The sequence below is a fragment of the Hyperolius riggenbachi genome, chromosome 5, assembly GCF_040937935.1.
Source record: "Hyperolius riggenbachi isolate aHypRig1 chromosome 5, aHypRig1.pri, whole genome shotgun sequence".
NCBI classification, from domain to species: domain Eukaryota; kingdom Metazoa; phylum Chordata; class Amphibia; order Anura; family Hyperoliidae; genus Hyperolius; species Hyperolius riggenbachi.
Genome location: NC_090650.1, coordinates 92,924,561 through 92,941,400, shown reverse-complemented (window position 1 = coordinate 92,941,400; position 16,840 = coordinate 92,924,561). Strand labels below are relative to the sequence as shown.

Below are 16,840 nucleotides of genomic sequence, written 5' to 3'. Positions count from 1 at the left end.
CAGGAAAGGGGAGACCCTCAGTAAGTCCTACAGGAATGCATCAAGTTCGGCAATGAAAGACGACCAAATTAGAATTTTTTTTATCGATCTAACGTTGCCATATGACTACATGGTGCTTAAACAAATATTTGTACATACAGATCATTCCAAGATCTTCCACGAATATATTAACATAGACAGGTGTGGGAGTATCTGTGGAAAATGCAGATAGAATCTTCTGAACTAGAGGCCTGCGCGGGTGTAATTTTTCAGACCCACAGCTCTGCTACCTTAACCCGCTTTCTGGTGAATCTGGTACCTGCCCCCGACCCGCAGGCCTCCAGACCAGCAAACTGCATTTTCCATTTTAATATAAAATATAGAACATATATAAAAAACATTATATTAGTAGTCTCATTGGAAGCCTGTAAAGTAAGTATTTTAATACACAAATTCACTATACCCGACCCGCAGGCCACTACCCGCAGCCCGATTAGAATCAGAACGGGTACCCGAACCCGACTTGCATTTTGGGTAACCCGCGGGTACCTGACACAATGCAGCAGGGCTGTGGAGTCGGTCCAAAAATCCACCGACTCCGACTCCTCAGTTTAGGATTCCACCGACTCCGACTCCTCTAATTTGCATATTACAATTTTGTTGATTAAAAGTATGTAACATGAAATTTGTCTCTTAACTGCCAACGCTTAGAAATTTTACAAGACAACTGAAGTGAGAAGGATATGTAGACTACTATATTTATTCCCTTTAGACTAAAACTAGTCCTTGGTAAGAGTACTTGTAAAAAATACAAACCGGAACAAAGAACATCTATCAGGCCCTAGGCAATGTAAGTGTGGGTACATGTAAGAATGATGTGCAGGTACTCTGCAGGGGAATGAGGAGATTGTAAACAGACAACACCTCTGTGTTCAATGTGCACAGCATTCTCAGTGGATTCCCTGCAGCTCTGTGGGGAGTGCATATGTAGAGTATAGTACTACTGTGTAACAAAGTAAACCTGAGACAGATGAAATTAAAGTTTTATACATACCTGGGGCTTCCTCCAGCCGCCTTCAGGATAATCAGTCCCTCGTTGTGCTCATCCGCCACCTGGATCCTCTGCTTTGAGTCCAGGTACTTGAGCCAGTCAGGCGTAGTGCGCATGCACACACTCCGCCGCCAGGAGCATACTACACCTGTGCAGCACTATTGCGCAGGTGCAGAATGTTCCTGGCTGTGGGAGCGGCATGCGGCCGGACAGCGCTGACTGGCTGAATTACCAGGACTCATAGCAGAAGATCCGGGTGGTGGAGGACAGCGAGGGACTGATTAGCCTGAAGGGGGCTGGAGGAAGCCCCAGGTATGTATAAAACTTTACTTTTCATCCGTCTCAGTTACCCTTTAATTTGTAGTCACCAAACCAAATTTTAACAACATATCAAATTATTTGATTTCATCAGCAAAGGGAGTGCATACATTTGCATAAATCAGCATCAATGCAGAATTATTTCCATCTTGTTGACCATCTCTATTAGTGACACAGCTACACACCAGGCTTTATTCTTACAGCATAGATGTTATTTAGTATATATAAGAGATTCCTGTGTACACATCATATAAACAGTCACAATCAGATATGTATATCTGACCTTAAAAATACGGGGACTGCTTTATTGAAGCAGCACAAGTAACTAATTTTGATTGGTTTATTTCATTTTTGTGGACTAAGCACAGCTATTACTGTATATATACTGTATATATACATTATTTTTCATGACTATTATCTGAGAAATAGAACATTTTATCATATTTTCTATTTTAATTACAGTTACAAATTCATTCGGAGTCGGAGTCGGTGCATTTTTTCCCGACTCCGACTCCAGGCACCCAAAATTGCCCGACTCCACGACTCCGACTCCACGACTCCGACTCCACAGCCCTGCAATGCAGGCCTCAATCTTGAACAACTGCTGAGCATAAAGCTCGCGCCTAGCTTCCTTTAGGAGATCCATTGCTGACTGAGTACATTTGTGCAGCCAAACCTTAATCTGCAGGACTGATGGGGGTAATCCACCCTTCTTGCGAAGGACGGTCAGTGAGATGCGGGATTAAAGCGGACCCAAACCAAACATTTTTTTTAATTAAAAATATATAGTTGCACCACTCTGACACATACAAAGATAAATAAACACTTCTTCAAACCTATGATCATTTCAGTGCATGCTTTTCACCCTTCTCTTTTTATATCTAGGGTTATACTGGGGGCAGCCATTAGCAATTCCTCCATTGCTAGACACCATCTACTTCAGCAGTTTGCCGGAAAAATACCTGCAATTTGAAAGGAAGGGAGGGGTTCCTCCAATAAATTTAAAATATTTTATATTTGTCATCATGCAGCTGAAAAAAGGCTGCTATTTATTATTATAATTTAGAAAATAGATTTTATTTCTGAAATCTTGTATTTTTAATTTGGGTCCACTTTAAGCAAATTTTGAATGCAAATTTATACAGCTTGAAAATTGACTAATTGAATCTCGATTGGTCCATTTTCAAGCAGCATATATTTGCATACAAAATTGGCATAATCTTTCAGCAACTCGGGAATTATTTACATTTCGTTGACCATCCCCACTTCAGGTGCATGCACACCTGTGACCGGGACCCGATCCCTCAGGCGACATCGCTGAGCTAACACTGTACAGATGTAAAGTCAGCTGTATAGCTGATGATGGGTTCTGTTGCTATGCAGGGGTGGTGAAAGGGGTGACTGGCAGGGCAGTGGCGGCACAAAGGTCTACACTCTTGCTCGGCGGATCGCTTGCCGGTCGGGGGCTACTGTTCACACGGCAGGTTATCGGCTGCGGCGGTGATAATTGGCTGCCTCAGCCTGCTTTAATCAAGAGTTCAACATCAGTCATTCTGCATGTCCTGCATGAACTGGGATTACGGATGATAGATGGCACCTCTGTGTTGGATGCGCACCACATTCACAGATCTGCAGAGAATGTATCTGTAGAGTGTTGTATTACGGTTGAATTCTGACAATTATAATAGCACTAAGTCCAAGTTTAATAATCTATCAAATATATTTTATGAGCCAAGTGAGTTTTAAATTCATGTGGAATTGATCCTAGATCTGAAAATAGTTGCACATGTTTACACTCAGATGAACTTGCTACAACATATTGTGGCTCAAATTTAAAATCTAAACCCTTTTCGGAATGTACAGTACTGTGATCCAGATTAAAATCATGTATGAACGTCCTAATAGCTCAGCTGGACTTCACACTAGTGAAACAACTCCACACTGGGCTATATTCTTACAGCAGAAAGTACTTTAGGACACATTAATATAGTATGTTTTTTATTGCAATTTACATTTACAGTATTAGTAATCTAACAAGGTACATCTTTTGCTGAACCCACATTTTGCCTTTGACACTGACTCCATAACTGACCCCGCATCCTTGGTTTTAAGCTCTGACTCCTATTCTGCTTAAAGGACACCTGAAGTGAGAGAAAGAGATATGAAGGCTGCCATATTTCCTTTTTAAACCATACCAGTTGCCTGGCATCCTGCTGATTTCTTAGGCATCAATAGTGTCTAAATCGCACACCTGAAACTAGCATGGGGCAAATGTAGTCAAACTTAAGTCAAAAACCTGATATGCATGCTTGTTCAGGGTCTATGGCTAAAAGTATTGGGCAGAGCATCAGCAGGGCAGCCAGGCAATTTGCATTGTTTAAAAGGAAATAAATATGGAAGCCTCCAAATCTCTCTCAGTTCAGGTGTCCTTTAACCTTTTTACTTTGAAAAAAACTGACACCTTGAGATTAAATTTGTAATGGTTTTTTTTTTTTTCAATTTGGAGCAACCATTTTTCATAGTTTTTGTCCATCAGACTTTGATAAAGACGACTTTCATACTGGTGCATTGCGTCGGACAATATACCTGCATTGCAATTCTCTCCAGAAGTGTAATGCAGCACATCAAATTAAAAAAGTGTTCACACAGGCTGGCTTGTGTGGACCACGGCGTCTCGTTGCTACTCCAGTGCGTTTGGCGTTGCAACCAGCCAGCTTGGAGGAACGGATCTGTTGAGTGGAAGCTAGCGATAGTGGAAAAGAATAGCAATGGGACACCGTGGTCTAGATAGAAAACCCAGCTTGAGTAAACACCGCTGTTTTGTTTGATGTGCTGCATTATATTTCTGAAGATGTAAATGTGGAATTGAGCATGTAGAGTGGCTTTTAGTAAGTTTTACTCTGTTTTTGTATATATAATTTTTTATTTTTTTAATTTGAGATTAATGTGATTAAGGCCTCTTTCACAGTGCGACGTTAAAGTCGCACGTTAGAAAGTGTTCCAATGCAGACTAACGCACAGCAATACACAGTCTGCGACATTCACAGTGCACACGTTGCGTTGTGTGTAACGTGTAGCAATATTTAGAAAGTGCTGCATGCTGTGCGTTTTAGCAATACATTTGCTGTGTTGTGTGTTGCACATGCTCAGTAATGTGTTTTTTTTTTTTTTAAATGTAACGCATGCGTCGTTTTCGTTCCATCAGTATGCGGCGAAAACGGCGCACCAAGAGACACATAACGTAGTACAAAATAACGTCTAATTTTATAACCTACATGTGCTGCGTTAGGGGCATGTTGTGCGACTTAACGTTGCATCTTGCGCACCGTCCCACTGTGAAAGAGGCCTAAAAGAAGTTAATATTTTAAAGTATTGCCTCTGAATGGTAGACTTGCCTGGATTGTGAGGTGGCTTATATCTGGTAAGCGCCTGGCAGTCAGTGTGGGGAGCATGGAGTGACCAACACTTGTGAATCCTCTGACACCTGGTGGAGTCTGTATTTTGAATTGATACAGTGATGTGTGACCACTCCACGATCCTCTCCAAGGGCTAGTGCACACCTAAAAGCGCTAGCTTAATCGCAAACCCTCAGCATTTTTAGAAGTGATTTTTTTTTTTTCCTAAGCTATTCTAGTTATTCCTAGCGATTTTTTTTTTAATTTGTTTTTTTTTTGGGAGCATTTTTGTGCAGCAATCTTTTATTTTTTTATTTTACATTTTTTGTACTGTAGAGCTGGAAGTGTACAGCTTTTGTGTGTGTGTGTGTGTGTGTGTGTATACACACACACGCACACAATTTTTTTAAATTTTTTTTCTAGAAAATCGCGTTGTTTTGGCACTTTTTAGAGCGATTTTTCCAATTTATTATACTTTGAGGCTGAATTGCCTCAGAAATGCTGCAGGACCCATGTTTGGGAAAAAAAATCACATCGGTTTGGTGTGATCCATCCCATTCAAATACATTAGCCCCAAGAGGAAGAGTGTTTCCAGCCTTCCAATATCTAGGGTGGGAAAAATGTGTCCCTTCATTCCCGAACATAGACTAATCCAGATAAATAGTACAATATAACTTAAGGCCAGGTTGGCTGCTGTAACTGTCTTTTCTGTAGTTGTTTTAGTTTTGTACATTATTCCAATTATTTAATTTTTTCAGCATGTTAACGTTTTGCTATTTCAGTCTATTAATTTGATACTGTATGAAGAAAAAAAATTTAAATAGTGCTGTTTTGCATACAGTTATTTGTTTTTTGTTTGTTTTTTTTTCCAATTTTCATATGATTTAGTCTCTTTGCAAATATGTTTCTGTTTGTTTTTATGTTCCAAGTTTTTTAGACAAAATTTTCATATTCATTTAACAAATAAAGCACATATTTGCAAAGGTATTAGGACTTTTGTCTCATCGTTGACTTTGGTAGTAAAGAGCTGCTCCAAACCAAAATCAAAAGTGGTTTTTAGCTAGGGACATCATTCCCAGTAATTTTTTGTCTCAGGTGATTTTTAGTAGCAACCATTAACTGGGCAATGAATGGGGACACGGATTGAGAGACATTGGCAGCCACGTGTTGATGCTACATGAACATTACATGAAGCATTTAGGCCAGTGTTTCTCAAACCTGTCCCGATGACTCTCAATGGTGCATGTTTTGCAGGCAACCTCACCTATGCTCAGGTGGGGTAATTAGTGCATCAGCTACATGGAATCCACCTAGCTGAGACACTAATTACCTCACCTGTGCGTGGGAAGGGGGGTTACCTGCAAAACATGCACCGTTGGGGAGTCACGAGGACAGGCTTGAGAAACCCTGATTTAGGCAGATATATGGTTGCTACATGATTGCACTATCTGGCAAACACTGAAGTGTATATTGAGCCATTGGGTCAGTCTGTCATTCTATACTGGAATTTTTGCATTGGCTACAAAATTCTGTCAGCAGAAAATGTTAAAGGGCATTTTAGACCTTTTCTATAGCATTGCATCATGGTATGTGATACGTTTGTTTTATACATACAAAGAATAGTGTCCTTTTCCTATCCTGCTGTATGCATGAGCAGTGCTTATTTTACTTGGAAGATAATGTGATTGGGCATAAGGGGTATTGTATAATCTCTTCATTAGACAAATTAGGTCTACATGGTAGCTGTGCCGTCTCCCTGGTTCTGTGTCCCAGATAATTTACCTGCAGGAATAAGCAGTCAAGTATGTTTAATGTACTTCTAAATTGTATATTGATATAAAGATATTGTAAGTATCTGGATGCATTTTGATAGTTCCTTTGGGTCAAGTTTAAATGGTTAACAGATAAGTCAATACAGGACAATACCTCGCCAGGTCGGCTTCTTGTGCGTTCCACCATGCGGGACAAGTGGTCCGGTCCACGCCATCAGGATTGTACTGTGCAGGCGCAGAATTACTGCATCTGCGCAGTACAATGCTGATGACGCCGGCTGGACCACGTGACCCGCATGTTGAAACACACAAGAAGCCGACCTGGCGAGGTCGGCTTCTGCAGCGCAGGACAATGGGAGCCACTGGAGCTGCGGCGAAGGCACAGGACAGCGGCCAGGGGCAGGAGGATAAGTGAATTTTGTTTTTTTTTCAGCAGCCTGGATGTATCCTTTAAGCAGAATTACGTGTGTAAGTTTACGCACAACAGGCCATATGCAATTCACTTTCTCTCCTAGTTGATATTTCACACCTTGTCATAAAATGCCCTTTAATGCACTGGCAAGAAAATACTAAATTATAATTTTGATATTTCACAAATTTAAGTTATTTTAAAGGGTATATAAAAATGATCTCCGTGGGAGATAACTCAGGAGAAAGTTAGTTGTTAATGGGCCAATGAGTAGAGCGGAATGCATTGCATGTAATGTGTTGCATTCTGCTTAACTTATGCTGTGGAACTTTACGCATGTTCTGCTTAATGCACTTTATTGCATACACCCCATTATTTTAATGACCTGTAATACAGTATGTATACTGTATATAAGTGTTTTCTTATTTTGCTCTGAAAGAGATTGCTATTTGTCTCCTGCTAGCTGAACCTTTTTGATTTTTTTCAAAGTTGACCTATAGGCAATCAGAAGAACATAAAATCACTAGGTAATTTGTTCTTTGGTATTTTACACATAGACATAAAAACCTTGCATTTTTGTTTTCTTAAATAGACAGATTTAAGCTCAGTGATTTTTGAGTTTTATCTGTTCAAATTTCATGAAATTGCATAGACTAGTTTTCATTTTAATATTTCTCAGATGGTATTTTGGATTTGAAGGGATCAGTCTCATTTTTAAAGCAGTTAGGCCTGGTTCACATTAGCGTTCGCTGTCCGGATTCGCCTGATCGGATCCGGACCGTATACTGCACAAACAGAACGTACGTTCCGCATAGCAATGCAAAGTCTATGCGGACGTTCACATGCGCCCGTTCCGTACAGAACGGAGCCGGATCGGATCCGGATCATCCGCCCACTGCTATTTTTCGGGTCCGGATCATCCGCCCACGCACCCGGGCCGGATCCTGACCCGAACATACGGCCATGCTGCGCAATGAGAAACGGATGTTTCTCATCACACTGGCAATAGGACCGGATGCTTCCAGCACCGGTCCTATGCCACTTGGGGGGCCCGGACTACACGCCGGTATCCCCCATGCTTGCGGTGCCTTTCTGGCACTGCAATGTATCTAGTTCCGGCTACTTTATTGTAGCCGGAACTGATACATTCCGGATCCGCAACTTGTGGCCACCGCAGAGACCCGTCTCTGCGGTCTCTTTGCGGCCCCCAGACCCCCCGGACACTTGCGGACTCGAACCGCAAGTGTGAGCGGGGCCTTATGGGCTTTCATATGGTGCATAGCTAAAGAAGGGATTGCTTGAAAACATTTTTCATAAATCAAACTGAAAATGATGCATTAGGTTTTTAAAAGATATAAATTTGAAGACTTTTTTTTTTTTTCCCCTGAAAGCTCACGTTTATACTATGTCAAACTTGTGGTATCTGACACAAGTGTGGGATCAGACCAGACAGGTTAACATTCCCTACACATATCTGAGACCCTTGGGTGCCTATGAACCTGTTGCAAGTACACTGGTTGTATTTCCTTGAACCACTTTTGGCAGGTACGAACTACTGCATTCTAGGAGCACTCCACAAGACCTACCTTTTTAGAAACCGCTCTGACCCAATTTTTATTTGGGTCTAGCCAGTGCCACTTAGATCCTTAAAGTGGACCTGAACTCAGAACCAGGGCTGTGGAGTCGGAGTGGAGGAGTCGGAGCAATTTTGGGTACCTGGAGTCGGAGTTGGTGGTTTCATAAACTGAGGAGTCAGAGTTGAGGAGTCGGAACAATATTGGGTACCTGGAGTCGGAGTCGGTGGTTTCATAAACTGAGGTGTCGGAGTCTGGTGATTTTTGTACCAAATCCACAACCCTGGTAAGAATTAGACTAAGGAGTCGGAGTCGAGGAGTCGGAGTTGGAGCCAATTTCGGTACCAGGAGTCAGTGGCAGGGCTGTGGAGTCGGGGCAATTTTGGGTGCCTGGAGTCGGAGTCGGGAAAAAATGCACCGACTCCGACTCCTAATGAATTTAAACTGTAATTAAAATAGAAAATGTGATAAAATGTTCTATTTCTCAGATAATAGTCATCATAAATAATTTCTACATACAGTAATAGCTGTGCTTAGTCCACAAAAATGAAATAAACCAATCAAAATTAGTTACTTGTGCTGCTTCAATAAAGCAGTCCCCGTATTTTTAAAGTCAGCTATTCACATCTGATTGTGACTGTACAGTATATATGATGTGTACACAGGAATCTCTTATATATACTAAATAACGTCTATGCTGTAAGCATAAAGCCTGATGTGTAGCCGTGTCACTAATAGAGATGGTCAATGAGATGGAAATAATTCTGCGTTGATTCTAATTTATGCAAATTTTTGCTCATGAAATCAAATAATTTAATATGTTGTTAAAATTTGGTTTGGTGACTACAAATTAAATGGTACCTGAGAAGGATGAAAAGAAAAGTTTTATACATACCTGGGGCTTCTTCCAGCCCCCTTCAGGCTAATCAGTCCCTCGCTGTCCACCTCCACCACCTGGATCTTCTGCTATGAGTCCCGGTAATTCAGCCAGTCAGCGCCGTACGGCTGCATGCCGCTTCCACTGCCAGGAGCGTTCTGCACCTGCGCAACAGTGCTGCGCAGATGTAGTACGCTCGCGGCGGAGTGTGTTCATGCACACCACGCGAGACTGACTCAAGTGCCTGGACTAATAGCAGAAGATCCGGGTGGCAGAGGAGGACAGCAAGGGACTGATTAGCCTGAAGGGGCCTGGAGGAAACCCCAGGTATGTATAAAACTTTAATTTCATCTGTCTCAGGTTTACTTTGTTACACATACATATGCACGTCCCACAGAGCTGCAGGGAATCCACTGAGAACGTTGTGCATATTCAACACAGAGGTGTTGTCTATCACCCATAAACCTGGTTCAGATTGTGCATGAAGAATGTGTAATAGAGGAAGAATCTCCTTATTCCCCTGCAGAGTACCTGCACATCACTCTTACTTGTATCTACAGTCACATTGCCTAGGGCCTGATAGATGTTCTTTGTTCTGGTCTGTACCTTTTACAAGTACTCTTACCAAGGACTAGTTTTAGTCTATGACTAAAGGGAATAAATATGGCAGTCTCCATATCCTTCTCACTTCAGTTGTCTTTTAAAATTCCTAAGCGTTGGCAGTTAAGAGACGATTTTCATGTTACATACTTTCAATCAACAAGATTATAATATGCAAATTAGAGGAGTCGGAGTCGGTGGAATCCTAAACTGAGGAGTCGGAGCCGGTGGATTTTTGGACCGACTCCACAGCCCTGGTCAGTGGTTTCCTAAACTGAGGAGTTGGAGTCAGATGATTTTTGTACCGACTCCATAGCCCTGCTCAGAACTCCTCCCTGCTCTAAAAGATACACAACAGCATAATAGCCTTTAAACAAAAAACACTTCTTTGTTACAGCTGATACAAATCCTAAAATAAATCTGCACAGTTTATTCTTCCTTATTCATGGAAGCAGACATATTGCTTACAGCCAGTGCTTTCAAATGGGCTTATGTGCTTATCTGCCATGGCAGTCATGTGACACGGGAGTGATCAAATTACAACTAGTGTTTAGACACGAATGAGGGGGAATTACACAGGCTAAACTGTTTAAATACATACAAGGTACATTTCTGTTATGTTTTCCTTGTCTGTGCAAGAGTTCAGGTCCACTTTAAGCTTGTTTTGTTTCCTCCTCCAAAAGATCACTTTCACAAACTGACTATTGTTGCCAATATATCCCATTGTAGCAACATAATCAATGATGTTTACTTCACCTGGTTTTAAAGAGACTCTGTATCGAAAAAAAGGGCCCATGAGGGGTACTTACCTCGGGAGGGGGAAGCCTCTGTATCTGATTGAGACTTACCCCGTCGCCCTCCGTCCCACGGTGGTCTCGATGGGCCCCTCTGAAGCCACAGCCGACAATTTGTCAGGCTGTGGCACAGTAGCGGCTGCAATATTTACCTTCCCCGGCTCCAGCACAGGCGCAATAGCAGCTCTCTGCTCGATCCCAGTCGGGTCCACTCTACTTCGCAGGAGCAAGTCGACTGAGCAGTAGTGTGGATCCAATTGGGATCGTCTATTTCTGCCTGATCCAGAAATAGACAGCACCTGCGCTGGAGCCAGGAAAGTAAATATTTACATGGCCTCGTGAGACCACCAGAGGACGACTGGGGAAGCTTCAATCGGATCCAGAGGCTTCCTTTTTTTTTGATACAAGTTTTCTTTCTATTTTTTATTATTATTGTTTAGTATTTATGTAGCGCTGACATCTTCCACAGCGCTGTACAAAGTATATAATCTTGTTATTTAACTGTCCCTTGGAGGGAAGCCGATTAACTTATCTGTAAGTTTTTGGGATGCAGGAGGAAACTGGGGTGCCGGAGGAAATCCACACAGACATGGGATGAACATACAAACTTTGTGCAGATAGTGCCCTAGCTGTGATTTGAACCAGGATCCCATCGCTGTAAGGCGAGCGTGCTAACCACTACGCTACCATCCTGCCCCACTATGTTACCATATAGTTGTGGGTCAATGTATATGGAGAATGCACTCCAGAAAGAGGTGACATGAAGTTCACCTTACCTCAATGCCCTGGTTGTTAGTGGGACATAAAGTGAGAGGGTGTAAACCTTGGGACACTTGCGTAATATAGTGCTGGGTACACATGATACGTTTTTCAGCTCGAATTTCCATTCGTTCGTTTTGTCTTCTCGATTCTGCTCTCTATTCTTTTATCTTCCGCTCGTTTTTCTTATCTTTTTCCATTCACTTTTATGAGAAATCGACCGAAAAAACAATCGGAAATATTATCGGACATGGCGGAAATTATCGTACCCAGCATTAGACGTTTGCAAGTAACGGTCTTTGAGGCCACCAAAACTTGGACTACAGTATGATGTCCCTGCAACCTGGTGAGAGCAGGCTTTCTCCCACTGCAGGATAAGCATTGCCGCCATCCTCCCGTGCATTCTCAGTTTTCACATCATTATAATTTTATTTAGAGATGACACATTTTCTGCAGTGCTTTACAGAATGTAAGCGTTCATGTAACTATCTGTTCCACAGAAAGGCTTTTACTCTGTCCCTTCCACAATTTAGTGCTAATTCTGTAGGGGAAGCCAAATAATCTACTGGTATGTCTATGTGGAGATATATTCTCTTTTCTATAACCTCAAGAGTCTGTCAATGATCCCCTTTCATGCTGTAATTCAATGTTACTAAATTCTTAACCGCAAGGGTCCCTGAGCACTCGTTAAGAATGAAATAGTGACTTACCTGGGGCTTCTCCAGCTCACCGTAGGCCGCAAGGTCCCCCGGTGTCCTGGCTCCTGACCCGGCCGGCGGCTCTATTATGGGACAACTTCGGCCTGAAGTTGTCAGGGCTGCTTCCTGCTTTGCCGATATGACGTATAGCCGGCTGGCGTAATTACACATATCTGCAAAGTGAGAAGCAGGCCTGATGACTTCAGGTCCAAGTCGTCCCATAACTGAGTTGCTGACCGGGAGAGGAGCCAGGAGGACGCCTGGGGACCTTGCGGCCTACGGTGGGCTGGAGGAAATCCCAGGTAAGTCACCATTTCATTTTTAACTAGTGTTCAGGGTCCCTTTAATGTGCAAAAGTCTAACTCCAAACTTGCACAGAACATTCGCCATGTTTCACGGTTACATGCGGATGCTCATCCTTGTACCACTTTTTTGGCTTTTAGCAAACAAACTGCATTCAGTTACAGACATTTTTTTCTGGGTGTTTTTTTTTTTTTTCTTTACATCAAAACCTCGCAGCTCTTGCCATTTTAATGTTTATCAGTTTTTGTGCTTAGGTAACTAGATTGTCCTTGTTTCCATGTCGAAGGTATACATTTTATCTGAGGATTTTTCACACAGACTTGGGGTCTGCTTGCTTTTGCTAGGTGGGAGATGAGTGCCACTGGAATGTTCTGTTTACTAGCAAGTCAGCATAATGTGTGTGTCTTCTGCTGCCCAAGGTTTCCTTTGCCAGCCTCTGCAATTCAATGTTGTTGCTTTCTTTGTGCATCTACAAACAGGGCTGTGGAGTCGGTCCAAAAATCCTCCGACTCCTCAGTTTAGGATTCCACCGACTCCGGCTCCTCGACTCCGACTCCTCTAATTTGCATATTACAATTTTGTTGATAAACAGTATGTAACGTGAAATTCGTCTCTTAACTGCCAACACTTAGGAATTTTACAAGACAACTGAAGTGAGAAGGATATGTAGACTACTATATTTATTCCCTTTAGACTACAACTACTCCTTGGTAAGAGTACTTGTAAAAGGTACAGACCAGAACAAAGAACATCTATCAGGCCCTAGGCAATGTAACTGTGGGTACATGTAAGAATGATGTGCAGGTACTCTGCAGGGGAATGAGGAGATTCTTCCTCTATTACACATTCTTCATGCACAATCTGAACAAGGTTTATGGGTGATAGACAACACCTCTGTGTTCAATGTGCACAACATTCTCAGTGGATTCCCTGCAGCTCTGTGGGGAGTGCATATGTAGAGTATAGTACTACTGTGTAACAAAGGAAACCTGAGACAGATGAAATTAAAGTTTTATACATACCTGGGGCTTCCTCCAGCCCCCTTCAGGCTAATCAGTCCCTCGCTGTCCTCCTCCGCCACCTGGATCTTCTGCTATGAGTCCAGGTACTTGAGCCAGTCTGGTGTAGTGCGCATGCACACACTCCGCCACCCGGAGTGTACTACACCTGCGCAGCACTATTGTGCTGGTGCAGAACGCTCCTGGCTGTGGAAGCGGCACGTAGCCAGACTGCTCTGACTGGCTGAATTACCTGGACTCATAGCAGAAGATCCAGGTGGCGGAGGAGGACAGCAAGGGACTGAATGGCCTGAAGGGGGCTGGAGGAAGCCCCAGGTATGTATAAAGCTTTTCTTTTAATTCGCCTCAGGTACCCTTTAATTCATGGTCACCACACCAAATTTTAATAACATATCAAATTATTTGATTTAATGAGCAAAGAGAGTGCATACATTTGCATAAACCAGCATCAATGCAGAATTATTTCCATCTCATTGACCATCTCTATTAGTGACACAGCTACGCATCAGGCTTTATACTTACAGCATAGATGTTATTTAGTATATATAAGAGATTCCTGTGTACACATCATATATACTGTACAGTCACAATCAGATATGTATATCTGACTTTAAAAATACGAGGACTGCTTTATTGAAGCAGCACAAGTAACTAATTTTGATTGGTTTGTTTCATTTTTGTGGACTGAACACAGCTATTACTGTATATATACTGTATACATACATTATTTTTAATGACTATTATCTGAGAAATAGAACATTTTATCATATTTTCTATTTTAATTACAGTTACAAATTCATTAGGAGTCGGAGTCGGTGCATTTTTTCCCGACTCCAGGCACCCAAAATTGCTCCGACTCCACAGCCCTGTCTACAAAAGTGTCCTGGACAATGCATATGGAAATATCTGCCTTCCTTGGAATTTCTGCCTGTGAGATACCGATTGTGACGGAAGCGCATGAAGCCGATGTAGTTAAATCTGTGGTGCCATGATTAAACGCCCATAAACACAGCGTACATTTATCCTAAAGTTGTCATGCTACCTCAGCTTGCTAGTATCACATGTCTTTTCCTTGCCCAGTCTTTCTTTCCACACAGCTGATTGTTTGATTTTAGTTCCTCTAAAAATCTAAAGATTAATGTTAACTTTGTAGCCCCAAGTTATAACCATTTGGCAGGCTTTTATTTATTTATTTTTTTCTTCTCACCTGTGCCGCTTTTCAGCCTGTTTCCTACTGCTGCCTCTACCTCCCTGAAAAAAAGGGCCCTGGCCTTTTTGCTCTTCTACCCTTGCTTTGCATTATGGAAAACTATGATATTCTGTCTACTCGAGGCCTTCCCGTTGAGGTATGTGTAGGATTTTACAAGCTCGCATTAATGAAGGAGATTGCACAATGCTAAAGGTAGCCATACACTGGTCGATTTGCCGTCAGTTTCGACCAACAGATAGAAGGATCGTATGGCTGCCTTTACTGCAAACAGATTGTGAATCGATTTCAGCCTGAAACCGATCACAATCTGAAGCTGCTGCTGCCCCCCCCCCCCCCCCCCCCCCCCGCATACATTACCTGCTCCGGCCGGCGCGATTTCCCCTCTATCCCCGCGGCTTCATCTCTGCGCTGGGTTCCGGACCGGCTGCAGCTTCAATGAACTGCCTGTCCGGGGAAGCTTAAACAGCAGAGGGCGCTCTACTGAAGCTGCAGCCGGTCCGGAACCCAGCGCGGAGAAGAAGCCGCGGGGACAGAGGGGGACTCGCGCCGTCCGGAACAGGTAATGTGTTGCCGCTAGAGTCGGTCGTCGGGCATTCGAACGCCGCTATCGACACACTCCCGACCCGCTCTGTCAGCGTTTGCGCAACGATTTCACAGCAGATTCGATCAGTGATCGAATCTGCTGTATATCGGCGGGAAAATCGTTAGGTGTATGGGCCCCTTAAGGCTGACTGCAAAAAACATCAACACGAGAGGTAAGATGGTGAAAATTAACTATCTCTCAGACGCCTCCACCCTTCATTGCCCACTACATCTCTATTGAAGGTGTCCTTACCACTAGTGTGGTGCCATCCACAGCTAGCAAGGACCCCAGGAGAGTGACCACCCAGTTCCGGCAGGACCTGGAGTACCAAGCGGGGACAGTGTTTTCCCTGTAGGCAATATACGGTGGTTTGCAGGTTCTACAACCCACCTTTGTGAGTATAACTACTCTTGTAATATTGAGCTAATTTTATCCTATGATACTGCAACTACGATATTGGCTCCTGGTCTTGTCTTTGTCACACAGGCTACTGTGATTCCCCCACAGTGACCGTCCCTACTTCTACGTATGCTTTAATTGTTATGTATTTGCCTACCTTTATTGCCTTGTCAAAAATGAACACCTGTTTGATATAATTATTGAATCGTGTTTGTGTATCTGGGAGAATTAGTGTTAGTTGTGGTCACACCACACATTGATTTAACCAAGACTTCTTTTCTGTTTATATACTTGTAGGTCATAAATTGATGATGAATGATTATTAATGGCATCCTTCTTGAAAGCGTCTTCACTTTGATGCATTTTATCACAAGTGCCTATAATGTTTATGTATCTGACATTACAGTTTAGGAACATCGCGATTCCATTGAGGATGTTTTTGCAGTAGATCTTGGGATCTCCCCAATACTCATGTGAAAGGTTTTCTTTGTGTGTGTGTGTGGAAAATATCCATGAAGCTGTAAAGCACAATAAATGTGACATTTGTTTACACATTTCTTCTAAAGTTCTATTGATTATATGCAGCTGTGTGAAGGTGACAGGCCTTGTTGTAGAATAAAAATAACCATGTCGTATTCCTAGGGTTAGTCAGGACACCGTACTAAAGAAGCAGAAGTAATGTGCGACTGAACAGACTTTTTAAACTGCCCTGACGTTTCTTTATATCCTGGGATTATTTTGGACATATTTAGTGATATAATGCACTGCTAAATGGGTTGGAATTAATATCTGTGACACATTGTAAGCCTTTCGACAAGGCAGCCGTGGCGGTCTTCTGGTGGGCTTGATGTCATTCCAAAACACATCTGTGGTTTTCCTGTCTATCTAGTGGTCTCTGTAAAGATAGGGAAGGGGACCTATTTCATGTTACCCCTGGTCTGTTGTTTAATTAATGAAAGTGGTGCAATTAATTTAGTATATATAATTGACCAGTTTAGCAAATTGCAGAATACTTTGCTCTCATAAAAATACACTTCAAAGACCATAAATAGCCGCATTTGAAAGGCATGTTCTTATCAGTAAGCCTTTTCATCTCTAAT

General features: G+C 42.5%; 1 protein-coding gene across 3 annotated transcripts in view; it reads left to right on the top strand.

Annotated features, from left to right (window-relative positions):
• AHR (aryl hydrocarbon receptor) overlaps positions 1-16,840 on the top strand; it is a 215,662-nt gene that overhangs the window by 30,702 nt on the left and 168,120 nt on the right. The gene's annotated exons all lie outside the window — the stretch shown is intronic.